Consider the following 14,811-nt stretch of genomic DNA (forward strand, 5'->3'; position numbering starts at 1 on the left):
TCACAAATCAGCAGAAAGAAAATAAAAAGGACTAGCAGCAGGGAATGTCTCATACTAGTCTATTCTGTGTCCAAGTTTATCTCCATGGAAAACACTCTGTCTCCTTTTGACACAGGCATTCTGCTCTCTTTGGCTGCTTCTCCCGGTTCTAGCCTTGTTGGTATTTGGAAATGGATAAATCAAAAACAGCTTAAGTATTCAAATGACTATTTAGCATAATGTCTGCCATAAGTTAAAGGCCATTATGCAACTATTTTATAAATACTGGTAGCACTCACCTGAGTGAATTACCTGAGAGGCAAACATAATTTTTCTTCAGGAATATGTAGTATCTGTTTGATTGGCATGACACTCGACTGCTAACGTTTCTAGGACACAGGTGTATAGTGGTATGTGTACATGTGTGTGTAAGTATGTGTGAGACACTACTAGTTAACTGGACTAGTTAATGATAGACAACACTAGTTAAATGCAGTCTTTAAAACACATTCTAATATTTCAATATTGTATCATTCTTTTGCTTTTTTGAACATAGTATTTTTATGTATTTGGAAAATGCAATGGCCTATGTGCAGTGATTTCAGTGGCTCAAGGAAAGAGCATTTTCTGTTCTCAAACTTCCTCCCTCTGGTACTGATACCTGAAATTTTTTTCTTTAAAAAAATTATTTCTTTTAATTGGGGGATACTTACTTTACAATATTGTGGTGGTTTTTGCCATATATCGACACGAATCACCCACGGGTGCATATGTGTCCCTCCATCCTGTATCACCTTCCCACCTCCCTCCCCACCCCGTCCCTGAAATTTTTATCCTAGAGATAAAATAAGATATTCCATATGCAGGGATACAGATTTTAAAGACAATAACTCTAGGAACAGCTATATAACTTATTCTATTCATTCAGATGAAAATGCCTTTCCTGAGGTTGGGAGAAAGCCAGATGACCAGAAAATAATGGAAAAACTCTAAGACTATTTAACTTTGCCTACAACTGTTATACTTCTGTCATACGACAAGTATGCATGAAGAATACTACGTTTCTTAATGCATTAGTAATTGTCTTCTAAAATGTCCCAGTGTACTGGATACATGCTTATATATACATATACATACATATATATATATATATAGAGAGAGAGAGAGCACTGATATGCAGACAATATATTTCTATTCTAAAAGTCAAACAGCAACAACCAGCATTAATTTTTTTTCTAAAAATTCTTTTAGGACTTTAAAGATGCTACAAAGCCAAACAGAAACATCCAAACCTGAATTTTAAGACATGCTTTAGAATTTTGAAAACGTTTCTCACTCTCTGCTGGCCTTCGTGTTTCTGGCGAGTATTTCACCTTTTGTCAAAACTCTTTTTGCTAGTACGTCATGTCGGGGTGCATGTGTGTGTGTTGCTGCTTTTAAGCTTTATTCTGTCTTTTATGTTCAAAAGCTTGACCACAATGTGGCTCAGTACAGTTTTTTTATTTATTTATTGTCTTGTTGTTTGTTGAGAATCCGTATCTAAAATTTTATCTTTTATAAAACTTAGGAAATTTTTGACATTATTTTGTGAAATACATATTTTTTGCCCTATTTTTTTCCTTCACCACTTAGGACACCAATTATATATATGTAGGAGTATTTGATGTTATCTACTAAGTCCTAAGGTTCTAGTCAGTTTTCTATCATTTTATCTGTGTTTTTCTTATTGAGTGATTTCTATTGTTCTGTATTCAAGCTACCTTAAACTTTCCTATGTCATTACATTAAAATATCAGTCAATCTAGGAAATTTTTAATTGCAGGTGTTACATTTTTCATTCTAGAGTTCCATTAATTCTTTTTCTCATCTTTTCAATTGAGTTTTTGTTTTTTTATTTGTATATATTTACTTTTTATTTTTTTTTTTGAAGGATAGTTATCAAAGATAGTTTAAAATCCCTGTCTCCTAGTTCTAACATCTGATTCATCTTCAGATTGGTCTCATACCATTTTCTCAGATAATTACTCTTTAGAATGTGTTTTATTTTCCTCATCTTGTATATGTTTGGTAATTTTATATCATATTTGAGAAAATTAATTTATAGATAATAGGGATTCCATTATTTATCTCAAGTGGATAGTGTTTCTTCTGTTTAGCATGCAGTTGACTTGTTTGGACATGAACTGTTTTGGGGGCATTCACTCCAGTCCAAGTTTAGCTCTTTGGTCACGATGGTGTGATCACTGACCTAGAGCCAGACATCCTGGAATATGAAGTCAAGTGGGCCTTAGAAAGCATCACTACGAACAAAGCTAGTGGAGGTGATGGAATTCCAGTTGAGCTATTCCAAATCCTGAAAGATGATGCTGTGAAAGTGCTGCACTCAATATGCCAGCAAATTTGGAAAACTCAGCAGTGGCCACAGGACTGGAAAAGGTCAGTTTTCATTACAATCCCAGAGAAAGGCAATGCTAAAAATGCTCAAACTACCGCACGATTGCACTCATCTCACACGCTAGTAAAGTAATGCTCAAAATTCTCCAAGCCAGGCTTCAGCAATATGTGAACTGTGAACTTTCTGATGTTCAAGATGGTTTTAGAAAAGGCAGAGGAACCAGAGATCAAATTGCCAACATCTGCTGGATCATGGAAAAAGCAAGAGAGTTCTAGAAAAACATCTATTTGTGCTTTATTGACTATGCCAGATCCTTTGACTGTGTGAATCACAATAAACTGTGGAAAATTCTGAAAGAGATGGGAATACCAGACCACCTGATCTGCCTCTTGAGAAATTTGTATGCAGGTCAGGAAGCAACAGTTAGAACTGGACATGGAACAACAGACTGGTTCCAAATAGGAAAAGGAGTACGTCAAGGCTGTATATTGTCACCCTGTTTATTTAACTTATATGCAGAGTACATCATGAGAAACGCTGGACTGGAAGAAACACAAGGTGGAATCAAGATTGCTGGGAGAAATATCATAACCTCAGATATGCAGATGACACCACCCTTATGGCAGAAAGTGAAGAGGAACTAAAAAGCCTCTTGATGAAGGTGAAAGAGGAGAGTGAAAAAGTTGGCTTAAAGCTCAACATTCAGAAAACAAAGATCATGGCATCCGGTCCCATCACTTCATGGGAAATAGATGGAGAAACAGTGGAAACAGTGTCAGACTTTATTTTTCTGGGCTCCAAAATCACTGCAGATGGTGACTGCAGCCATGAAATTAAAAGATGCTTACTCCTTGGAAGGAAAGTTATGTCCAACCTAGATAGCATATTGAAAAGCAGAGACATTACTTTGCCAACAAAGGTCCGTCTAGTCAAGGCTATGGTTTTTCCTGTGGTCATGTATGGATGTGAGAGTTGGACTGTGAAGAAGGCTGAGCACCGAAGAGTTGATGCTTTTGAACTGTGGTGTTGGAGAAGACTCTTGAGAGTCCCTTGGACTGCAAGGAGATCCAACCAGTCCATTCTGAAGGAGATCAGCCCTGGGATTTCTTTGGAAGGAATGATGCTAAAGCTGAAACTCCAATACTTTGGCCACCTCATGTGAAGAGTTGACTCATTGGAAAAGACTCTGATGCTGGGAGGGATTGGGAGCAAGAGGAGAAGGGGACAACAGAGGATGAGATGGCTGGATGGCATCACTGACTCGATGGGCGTGAGTCTGAGTGAACTCCGGGAGTTGGTTAGGGACAGGGAGGCCTGGTGTGCTTCGATTCATGGGGTCACAAAGAGTCGGACATGACTGAGTGACTGATGTGATCTGATCTAAGTTGCTTTGAATCCGGTTCTCACATGAGTGGTTCCAGTACCAGTCAGAGATTGGCTATTTAGAATTTGGGAATTCCCTTCTGTCTCTCTTATTTTTCTTCAATTCCTCCATTCTCTTCTGTGACTATGATTTCTCCAAGGGTAGTTTTCTTATTTGGAGAAGGAACTGGCAACCCACTCCAGTATTCCTGCCTGGAGAATTCCATGGACAGAGGAGCCTGGAGGGCTATAGTCCATGTAGTTGCAGAGTCAGACGTGGCACTTGCCAACTTGCGTGTTGCATCTGCTGTAATTGGCCTCAGGTTAAAAACCATGAAAATGAGAATCTAGTTTATTGAATGTTCCTCGCCAGTACAATTTCTTCACTTTGCTGATTTTGGTTTTATGTCAACATTTTATAGTTTCTTTATGAGGGAAAATTATTCTGGTAGGATTTTACTCTATTCTTACTGGAGGTGGATATCAATAGTTTTTTTTTTTTTTCACCTGAACTGATTATTAAAATGTTTCTTTTATGTTGCAAGAATGGATTAAACACATATGTATTGTATCAAATTGATCTGCTAGATAGCATAAGATTGGCACTTAAGATCATGGAGAAATTAGCAAATCCGTATTTGTCTTTCATAAAAATCAAATATTAAATGTCTTTAGGTTTAATAACATCTTTTAATATGCTACCATGAAACATCCAGTGTACATTTGTGTAATATGAAAAATTTTTATAATATTTCCCATAATATTGCACAGAAATGGCAGCAATCAGTGTCAAGGTAAAGTGTACATCAGTTGTCAAACATGATTATAATTATTGCAGTGTTAAATAAAGGTATTGTAGATAAATAATATTTACAAAATACTATTATTACAAAAGCACCTTGATATCCCACAAGGATGAAATTAAACTTATTGAAATTGTGCTTAAAAGAGAAAAACAAATAAAGGAAGAGGAACTTATTTTAATTTGGGGCTTAATTGCCTAGGCAATATAAAGAGGTCCCTTGATTAAAACGGATACAATTTTAAAATGCTGAGCGTTTAACAAGGGAAAAAACAAAGGATTATTATCCATTAACTTTATGTTGGATATTAGTCAGGGTCTCCTCATGGAGTAGAGAGCACAATGAACAAAGACACTGAAAATAATGTAATGAAGTAACTATTTGCAGAGGAAGATGCTGTTCCCAAAACTTTGTAAAAGCTCTGCTTATGGAAGAAGGGCTACCCTTTAGGGGCAGTGACCAGAGATACCATTCAGACTAGTCAGACCAGAACAGTAGCCTGATAGAGAGGGAACAGAGGGTAAATATGATCCGATCTTTGTTTTCCAGCCTTTGCTTGTATGTTCCGTTAGCTGAAACCAATCAGTCTATTGGGGATGCAGTCTACTGGGGTCAGTTTCTTGAGACAAATGGTATTGGGAGGATTAAAGATATATGAGAAATTCTCAATACATGTTGATATTATTTTTAAAAATGTGATATTATTAATAATGTTATGATTTTCCTAACTTCAATCCTGAGGCTTTATTTTAAATAATTGCTATATCAAAACAAGTTAATTGATTTCCTAATAAAGATAGTCTAGCTAGGTGTAAAGTTCATACCTAATGCGTTTCTGGGCCACTGTGGAGAAGCTGGTGATATTTCAAAGCTGTCAGTATCCTGTTCTTATGAGTCTTGATTGTATATTTTAGATATACTTGTGTTTCCTAAATTCTACACAATCTAAGGATTTTTTTCTTCAAACTTAGAATGATTGATTCATAGGAAAACTAAACATAATTTTTGTCTGATTAACAGTAAAATAGATAGCTTCTGTTTTAATTCTAAGTGTGGTAGTTTTTTAAAAAATTTTAGAGTAATTTCAAATTTATAGAGAAGTTGCAAACATCGTACATTTTGTATATTCTTCACCCGGCTTCCCCTAATGTTAAGCATCGTACATAACTATGCTGCAGTTGTCAAAACTGAAAATTAACACTAGTGCGCTACTGTTAACTACATATTTTATTTGGATTTTTTTGGTTTCTCCAGTAATGCCCGTGTTAGTTCCAGGATCCACACAAGTATGCTGTGTTTAACTTAAGGCAGATTTATTATTTCTGTTTTGCTTATTTCATGTTTGTATTGTGGGGGAAATACATAGAACTACAAACGTGGGGAAAAGGGAATATGCCTTATCAAACTATCTCAATTTCTAGAGGATTCTGTAATAAGTTGTCATAAATTTGATGGCTTAAAGTTGAGAAATTTTTATCTGGTTATGCCTAACATGTAATATTGGGAAGCATGGTATAGGTTTTTGTAAGTATTAATCCCAAATTCTTTGGTCTCAATTAGGAAGCCAGTGAAGCCTCAATTCAACTTTTAAAGAATTAAAGAATGTGATTTATATAATTTTATAATCACAAATTCAAGCTAAAAGCTGCAATAGAAGCAGAACTGAATATTGCATTCATTTTAAAGGGCATATACAATATTTATAATAGTTCAGTGTCTTCTTTTGCAGTAATTTATGTCTGTTCTTTTGTAATTCAGATAAAATTGCTTAATTTCAATATGCTTCAAAATTTTAAATTTAGCAATGGATGTGATCTAAAAGAAATCATTGTAACTGAAATGAAGGAATTAGTAACACAAGCTTTCCTATAATGCAATGGCAATTAAAAATAAACACATAATCTCTTATTGATGGCATATTTTAAATTTTGTTGTTGTTTAGTTGCCAAGTTGTGTCTGACTCTTTGTGACTCCATGGACTGTAGCCTGATAGTCTCCTCTGTCCATGGGATTTCCCAGGCAAGAACACTAGAGTGTGTTGCCATTTCCTTCTCCAATTTTATTTTTTTTTTTACCATGTTTTAATTTTTATTGAAGTGATCTAAACCTGGATTCATAAACTGCATTGTTAGGACAGTGTTTAGAGATTTCGGTTTACCATCAGTTCATAGACAAAGAACTGAAGTCTAAGGAGATTAGGGGCTGGACCTTCAGGTCTCCCACCTTTCTAATTTTGACCTTCTTTTATTGCAAATATATTAATTTGGGTAACCTAGATAATAAGTCTCTCCTTTGTAGGCCTTACAAAAGGTTTAGATGATAGGTTCTATTGACGATTTGATCATTTGGCTGAAACCTTTATTAAAACCCTAATGTAATGCTATATAACAAGTGGTTCTATTTTACTGATAACTCTGACTTTGGAGTCTAAGAAAACCAGTTTTGAATTCTGGTTCTTTTATTTAGCTAAGTAGAAAGAAAGGATAGTAATAGTACTTGGGAGTAATCCATAGATAACTCCTGAAAATCCAGAACTCAATGAACATACACATACCACGACATTCCTATTAATAACCATAACAGGTATGGGGATGTTGACAAAGGTAAATGATTCAGTGGTCACAAGGAAAGTCTGCACTTTGGTCACAAGGAAAGTCTGTACTTCGCTTCAGTCATGTCCGACTCTGGGCGACCCCATAGACGGCAGCCCACCAGGCTCCCCCGTCCCTGGGATTCTCCAGGCAAGAACACTGGAGTGGGTTGCCATTTCCTTCTCCAATGCATGAAAGTGAAAAGTGAAAGTGAAGTTGCTCAGTCGTGCCCAACTCTTAGCGACACCATGGACTGCAGCCCACCAGGCTCCTCCATCCATGGGATTTTCCAGGCAAGAGTACAAGGCTTAAACTAGGGCAATTCTACATTTGATAGGATATAAAATGTCAATAATTTGAAAAATGAAGTGTTCTTAAGAATTTATTAATCTTAGAGTAGGAAAATCAATATATATAACATGAAATATGTCAATGAACAGATATAGCAAGTCATAAGTCTTAGATTTTATGCAATTCAAGTAATGAAGGAAATTTTTGAAAACCTCAGTGTCACCAAGTATTCTACTTAAAGAATATCTTTCCTTATTACATTTTGCACGAAGCAAAATGAGACTACTGGAATTGTGTACCAGAAAAGGATTTGGCCTGATATAAAATCAGAATGTCTCTACTAACCTTATACAAGGACATTCCTTTTTTTAGCAAGAATATATTGCTCCAGAAATCTCCTAGCTAGAGAATGTTTGAGGGCAGATCATACTAAGTATAGAGAGTAATACTGTCAACATTAACCTAAATAGCTGATTTTAGAACTTGTAAAACAGTACAACATATGGTGGTGACATCACAAGATTTAATTTGTGACCATACTATTTAAAGTAATTGAAGTCACCTTATTTCTTTCTGTAGTCTTTAAATTCTTGTAGATTTACTAAGCTAATCACTATAGAGGAAAAGTGTTTTACATTTGGGAGTAATGATGAATGACAAATGTGAAAATGATTTGACAGAAAGAACTATCAGAGACAAAACAAACAAATGCTGTTGTAATATCAGGAAATGTTGGTATTTGAGAAGTAATCTGTTGCTCAGTGAAATATTTTACTCTGCTCTAAGACACTGCATAAACAGATATCCTGCACCAATTACAATGCTTATCTATCATTTTTGAAATACCACAGTCTTAGTCCACTGACCTCAAACACACTCTTTATTTTTCTATTCAATGAAATCTTACTTAAATATATAGCTACATTAAATTTTTAGGCAAAAGTAAGCTTTTCAGGGAAAAAAAATTCATTGGAATGGATCTTTATTTTACTTGATACATAATTTGAATTTTATGGGTGAAATAAAAGGCTAAAGCTGATAGGTAACTGAAACAGAATATGTGCATCATGGGAACTTTTAATTTTTTATATACCTTGGTATTATTAATAAAACATTTCTTAGAGCAGAAAAAAAATTTCTCATTGACTATTGTTCAGAAAATAAAGACTAAGGCTAGATTTTTTAAAGAGTTAGAAAAGTACACGAGGAAAATTGCTTGTTGGAAAGTAGTCATCTTATGTCAGCAAGGGCATAATGCAATTTTTCATTCATTAGTTTATTCAATTGGCTTCCCAGGTGGCACAGTGGTAAAGAATCCACCTGCCAACGCAGGAAACACAGATTCGACCCCAGGGTCAGGAAGATACCCTGGAGGAAGAAATGTCAACCTATTCCAGAATTCTTGCCTGGAGAATCCATGGACAGAAGAGTCTGGGAGGTTGCAGTCTGTGAGGTCACAAACAATCAGATGCAGATTTATTCAATAAACATTTGTTGATCTCCTAAAATATGCCATGCATTATTACAGGAAATGTTTTTTTGTGTGTGTGTTAAATAAAAAAGTTTGCAGTTTTGAGAAGTTCAAATTTTGACCTTCTGTGGTTGGAAGAAATTCTCCCCAAGGGACAACAAACAGACTTGTTTACACCAAAGTAGTGATAATTCATAATGGTGGTCTGTTTGACAAAATCGTCTATTTTTTTAAGCTATAAAGATTACTTGGCTATAATGATGGTAGTATTTATTTTCCAAGTTGACAGTTTCTAAGTTTACACAGCTAGAAAATTCATAGTGATGTCTCTTGCTTAACAGTTAAGCAACATAAATACCCAGACTGATCCTCCCAGTGAAAAACAACAAAATGTTGAATTATGAGCAGGCTAGCATGTACAAATAATCAGAGGCGAAATAATTGAATAAAAAGGGGAACAGGGAGATGATTTTAGCACTAGAACCTGCTTTCATCTGAGAGGCATTTGTGAAACCCTGTGAGCCTGCGATTCAATTCATATTAATTAAGGAATGTGGAGTCAGGAGTGGGGAGTCTAGCAGGAAATTCTGGTTCATGAAGCTAGAGGGAACCTTGAGAAAACAAAATAATATTATAGAAGAGTGAAAATATATCAGAAATTAGAATAAATGTAAAAGGACTAAATGTTGTAAAGACAAAAATGTCAAAATGGTAAATTACAAATTCCAAACAATCAATATTCATGAGAAGCAAACCTAAAACATTAGGGCAAAAAAAGATCGATTGAAAAAGAATAGAAAGTATATATCAGATGAAACAGATACAATACAAAGAAAAGTTTTGTAGAAGTTTAGTTTTTAAAACAAGGTAAATTGTAAGTGAAAGTCTCTTCCTGAAATGTGTTACTACTTAATTTCAGTTTACCAAGAAAGTATAAAGACTTAAATCTGAATCCAAGAAATATAACAACCTCAAAATATATGAACCTAAAAAAATTATGATTGAACTACAGGGAGAAATAAACATATCTACCATATAGCGAGGCTTCCCCTGGTAGCTCAGATAGTAAAGAATCTGCCTACAATGTGTGAGACCTCCGTTCTATCCCTGGGTTGGGAAGATCCCCTGGAGGAGAGTATGGCAGCCCACTGCAGTATTTGTGCCTGGAGAATCCCCATGGACAGAGGAGCCTGGCGGGCTGCAGTCTATGGGGTTGCAGAGAGTAGGGCACAACTGAACGACTAAGCACGAGCACCATATAGTGGGATCTTGAGAAACCTTTTATTATAGCCTTAATAAACCTTGTATTTATAGATCAAAGTGCCAAGCATAATTAGGATAGAGAAAATTTAACCGGGCTAATAATTTCATCTAATAGCAGCTATAGAATATTGTACTCAGCAAGTTAAAACTATATGTTATTTTGAAACACAGAGAGGTTATTTTTTAAAGATGATCATATACATACATGAAAAATGATATGCTGCTGCTAAGTTGCTTCAGTCATGTTCGACTCTGTGCGACCCCATCGACGGCAGCCCACCAGGCTCCCCCGTCTCTGGGATTCTCCAGGCAAGAACACTGGAGTGGGTTGCCATTTCCTTCTCCAATGCATGACAGTGAAAAGTGAAAGTGAAGTCGTTCAGTCATGTCTGACTCCTAGCGACCCCATGGACTGCAGCCTACCAGGCTCCTCTGTCCATGGGATTTTCCAGGCAAGAGTACTGGAGTGGGGTGCCATTGATATAATTCACACCAAAAATCTCTAACTACAATGTAAGAATTCAGTCAAAAAGATGATGAGAGTAAAATTGGTATGTTTTTGAATTAGGAAAAACTTCTAAGTAATGCCTACATAAATAAGAAACCAAAAATAAAAATTTTTAATTCTATAAACAACAAAAAGACAAAATATTAAAAAAAATATATGATGCAGGTAAAGTGACACTTAGAAGGGAAGCTATAGGTTATATTGGTTTTGTATTGCTGCCATTATGGATTGCCTAAATTTAGCTTAGAACAACAAAATTTTTTTATTTTACAGCTCTGTAGGTCAGAAGTCTGGTATGGTTCTCACTGACCTATAGTTAGGGTGTCAGTGAATCTTCTCAAGTTGTATCACTCTGCCACCTCTTATCTCTTTCTCTTTCAATTTAAAGAGCTCTTGTGATTAGACCCGAAACTCTGCTGGATAATCCAGGCTAGATATATATCTAGATCTATGTCATCTACCTTCCTACCTACTAATTTATCTTAGCAACATGGATTATAAAAAAGAGTGTCCAAAAGTCTACAAGCAATAAATGCTGGAGAGGGTGTGGAGAAAAGGGAACCCTCTTACACTGCTGGTGGGAATGCAAACTAGTACAGCCACTATGGAGAACGGTGTGGAGATTCCTTAAAAAACTGGAAATAGAACTGCCTTATGATCCAGCAATCCCACTGCTGGGCATACACACTGAGGAAACCAGAAGGGAAAGAGACACGTGTACCCCAATGTTCATCGCAGCACTGTTTATAATAGCCAGGACATGGAAGCAACCTAGATGCCCATCAGCAGATGAATGGATAAGAAAGCAGTGGTACATATACACAATGAAGTATTACTCAGCCATTAAAAAGAATACATTTGAATCAGTTCTAATGAGGTGGATGAAACTGGAGCCTATTATACAGAGTGAAGTAAGCCAGAAAGAAAAACACCAATACAGTATACTAACGCACATATATGGAATGTAGAAAGATGGTAACAATAACCCTGTGTACAACACAGCAAAAGAGACACTGATGTATAGATCAGTCTTATGGACTCTGTGGGAGAGGGAGAGGGTGGGGAGATTTGGGAGAATGGCATTGAAACATGTATAATATCATGTATGAAACGAGTCGCCAGTTCAGGTTCGATGCATGATACTGGATGCTTGGGGCTGGTGCACTGGGATGACCCAGAGGGAGGGTATGGGGAGGGAGGAGGGAGGAGGGTTCAGGATGGGGAACACAGGTATACCTGTGGTGGATTCATTTCGATATTTGGCAAAACTAATACAATATTGTAAAGTTTAAAAATAAAATTAAATTAAATTTAAAAAAAAGAGTGTTCAATAAAATGTTAGTAAAAATATAGACATAACTAGAGGTGATATAATAATTAGATAAAGAATAACAAGTATAATATTAAGGATTTTATGACAACATATTTGAAAGCTTTAGATGAAATGACAAATCCCTAGAAAAATGTAGTTTATGAAAACTGAGGTAGGATAAAAGAAAAAGATCCAAATAATTCCCAAATGAAAGAATTTTATCAGTAGTTAAATGCCATCTTGCAAACATAACTTTACATATAGATGGTTTTATATGCAAGTTCTCCAACCATTCAGGGAACAGTAACTTCAGTCATTCACAAAATATTCCAAAGAATAGAGAAAAACACAAACCAACACATTTTATAATGCTAGCAAAATTTAGGCACAAAAATCTATCAAAGATAGAAGAAGAATGAAAATTACTTATTAAACACACTGGATATAGATGAGAAAAATTCTAAATAAAATATTGGCAAATTGCATCCAACCACATTTAGCTCAATAAAGGGTATTTAAGACAATACCCTCTATTTAAAGTAGTGTTATAGGTACATAATTGTCCATTGTATTGTTAATCTTTTCCCCTTACACATATTTTATAACTATTGATTTGAATTTAACCAGCAGTTAGCAATAACAATATGGTTCTCATTTTGTATGCTCCTTATACAGTTATATCACATTTATAAATGTTAAATTAATGTTTTTCATGAGAGCATATAAGGAAGAGATATTGCTCCATACCCCTAAACTACCCCAAACCCTTATGCTACATATATAGTACATAGTGTGACCTACTAGAATTAATAAAAGCATCTATGTATCTAAGGGTTGCAATTCATCAAAATATTTAGGAAATTAGGAAGAATGTGATTTGAAAAGAGAATATGCAAATATGAAAAAGTCATCCATGGAATAGAGAAGTATGGCTGATCATTTTTATTTTTATGTAAAGGTGAACTTTTTATCCAAGGGCTGGCTTGTGGCTTCTCTGGCTCCTGAAAGTATACACATTAGGAAAACTTGATATGAAGATTTTGAAAAACTTTTTCAAAAAAATAGTTCAAAATAAGTTTCTTGTTATAGTGATGGGTTACATTTTATTTGTAAACCAACTTTACAATTCCATTAAATTTCATGTATTTTCTTGAATAAAGTTGACACAACCTCCAGTTTGAAAAAGAAGGAAAATTGCAAAGGTGCATGATTCCAAGTAGCCTCTAGAGAATGAAAAGGAGGCCAAGTCTATATATGTTTAATTAGTAAAAAAACTTTCCTAGGATAATGAAGATGGCAAATAACCCCATAGTGACACTGGTCATGAATGTGATAAATTAGAATATGGAATACTCATTCATATAGCAACCGTAGTCAAGTTTCTAACTGACATTTAAAGCAGAGAATCATAAAACAAGGTTTGGAATTATCCATATGATGAAAATAAAGCAACTGGGAATGTAATGCATTTTTCTTTTCCTAGAAGATGAAGTAATAGTAATTACTACAATAACTATTCTTATTATCAGTTGTCATGCTTGAAAAAGCATGAAGACAAAGTTTTTCTCTAGTAGGAGTAGTTTTCAGAAAGACAAAGATATGTTGGATTTTAAAGTTTGCTTTTTTTAAGTCAGAATAGCAGACCACACCACCTGAGATAGATGGCTGCATTGAGAAATCTAATACACATTAGTTTGTCAGAATTTTGTGTGTGCCTAAAAATATTTTTAACAACAGCATTGCTTTGTGCTATTTGAAACAGATGTATGTCTAAACATAGCTGTTTGCTTCATGTCATAAAAAATATGGTAAACATGATAATTATATACTCAACATTAATTCCAGTATGTCCTACTTTTCACTTTATCAAAAAATAATTTTGGTATTTCATTCCACAGTTTATGCAAATTCATACACACCTGTTATAAAAATGTTGTCCTTATTTAGTGTTTGAATATAAACAGTGTAAAAGAAATACCCCACTCTCTGAAAGGAAGGTCTTTTTCCCAAGATAAGTGGCATGCCTTATCATTTGCATTACTTATCCATCTGATTTCATATTAAAATCGTATTTTAGGCATTTAGGTCATAGGCTTTTCTTTTCCTCTGGAAATATTGCAGTGATACTAATAAAGCTCATCTTAAGGATTCCTTTTTAAAAAATAATATACAGGAAACGTTTCTTTTCATCAAATACTAATATGTCATCTTAAAATTATTCTAAACAAAAGCAAACCTATCCAGGATCTTGTTCTTATAATTGTGAAATAAGAAGAGAAACAATGAATAGAAGAAAACAAAATAATTATAATGTGAGTAATTCTTAAAAGCACATACAGTTCTATTCATTATATTTAGTGTCAGTGTCCTTGGGCTATGAATTACCCAACACTAAAGGGATTTTTGTTTACCACCAAATAACATTCTAGTTTTTTTTTTTTTTTTTCAGAGGCGCAGACACAAAAGTAATAAAACTTTGCCTAGAATTGTCAACACAATGAAGACTGAGACATGACTACGTTAACCTTAATACTGATCAAAACCCCTTGATCATAGATGGGACACTTCTAACAAATTTGAAAAGGGAAATAGTAGTTAACCTATAAAGTTAAAAGTTTTATAAGAAATGACTCAAAGCAATATGTTTAACTAATTTGTGTCTTATACAATACTGACAAGTATAACATAATTTTTGTGCATTACTCAATCTTGGCAGTGTCTGTGACTAGAGATCTTCATAGAATGCATTGCAATAATAGCTTTTAAGAATCTTGAAATTGTCAAACTTACTCAGGAATCCATGTACCTGAGGGAGGCCCTTAGAGGAGTTGACTAC

General features: G+C 34.8%; 1 long non-coding RNA gene across 3 annotated transcripts in view; it reads left to right on the forward strand.

The window, feature by feature from the left end:
* Positions 1-9,000, forward strand: part of LOC147363450 (uncharacterized) — a 223,102-nt gene extending 214,102 nt beyond the window's left edge. For all 3 annotated transcript variants that reach the window (XR_015137124.1, XR_015137118.1, XR_015137119.1), the window contains one exon: positions 8,718-9,000. This is a non-coding gene — a long non-coding RNA (uncharacterized LOC147363450). The remainder of the gene's footprint in view (positions 1-8,717) is intronic.
* The last annotated feature ends 5,811 nt before the right edge of the window (positions 9,001-14,811 follow it).

Source organism: Bos grunniens, chromosome 11, assembly GCF_055505025.1.
Source record: "Bos grunniens cultivar Pamir isolate PY7600 chromosome 11, Bosgru_T2T1.0, whole genome shotgun sequence".
Lineage (NCBI taxonomy): Eukaryota > Metazoa > Chordata > Mammalia > Artiodactyla > Bovidae > Bos > Bos grunniens.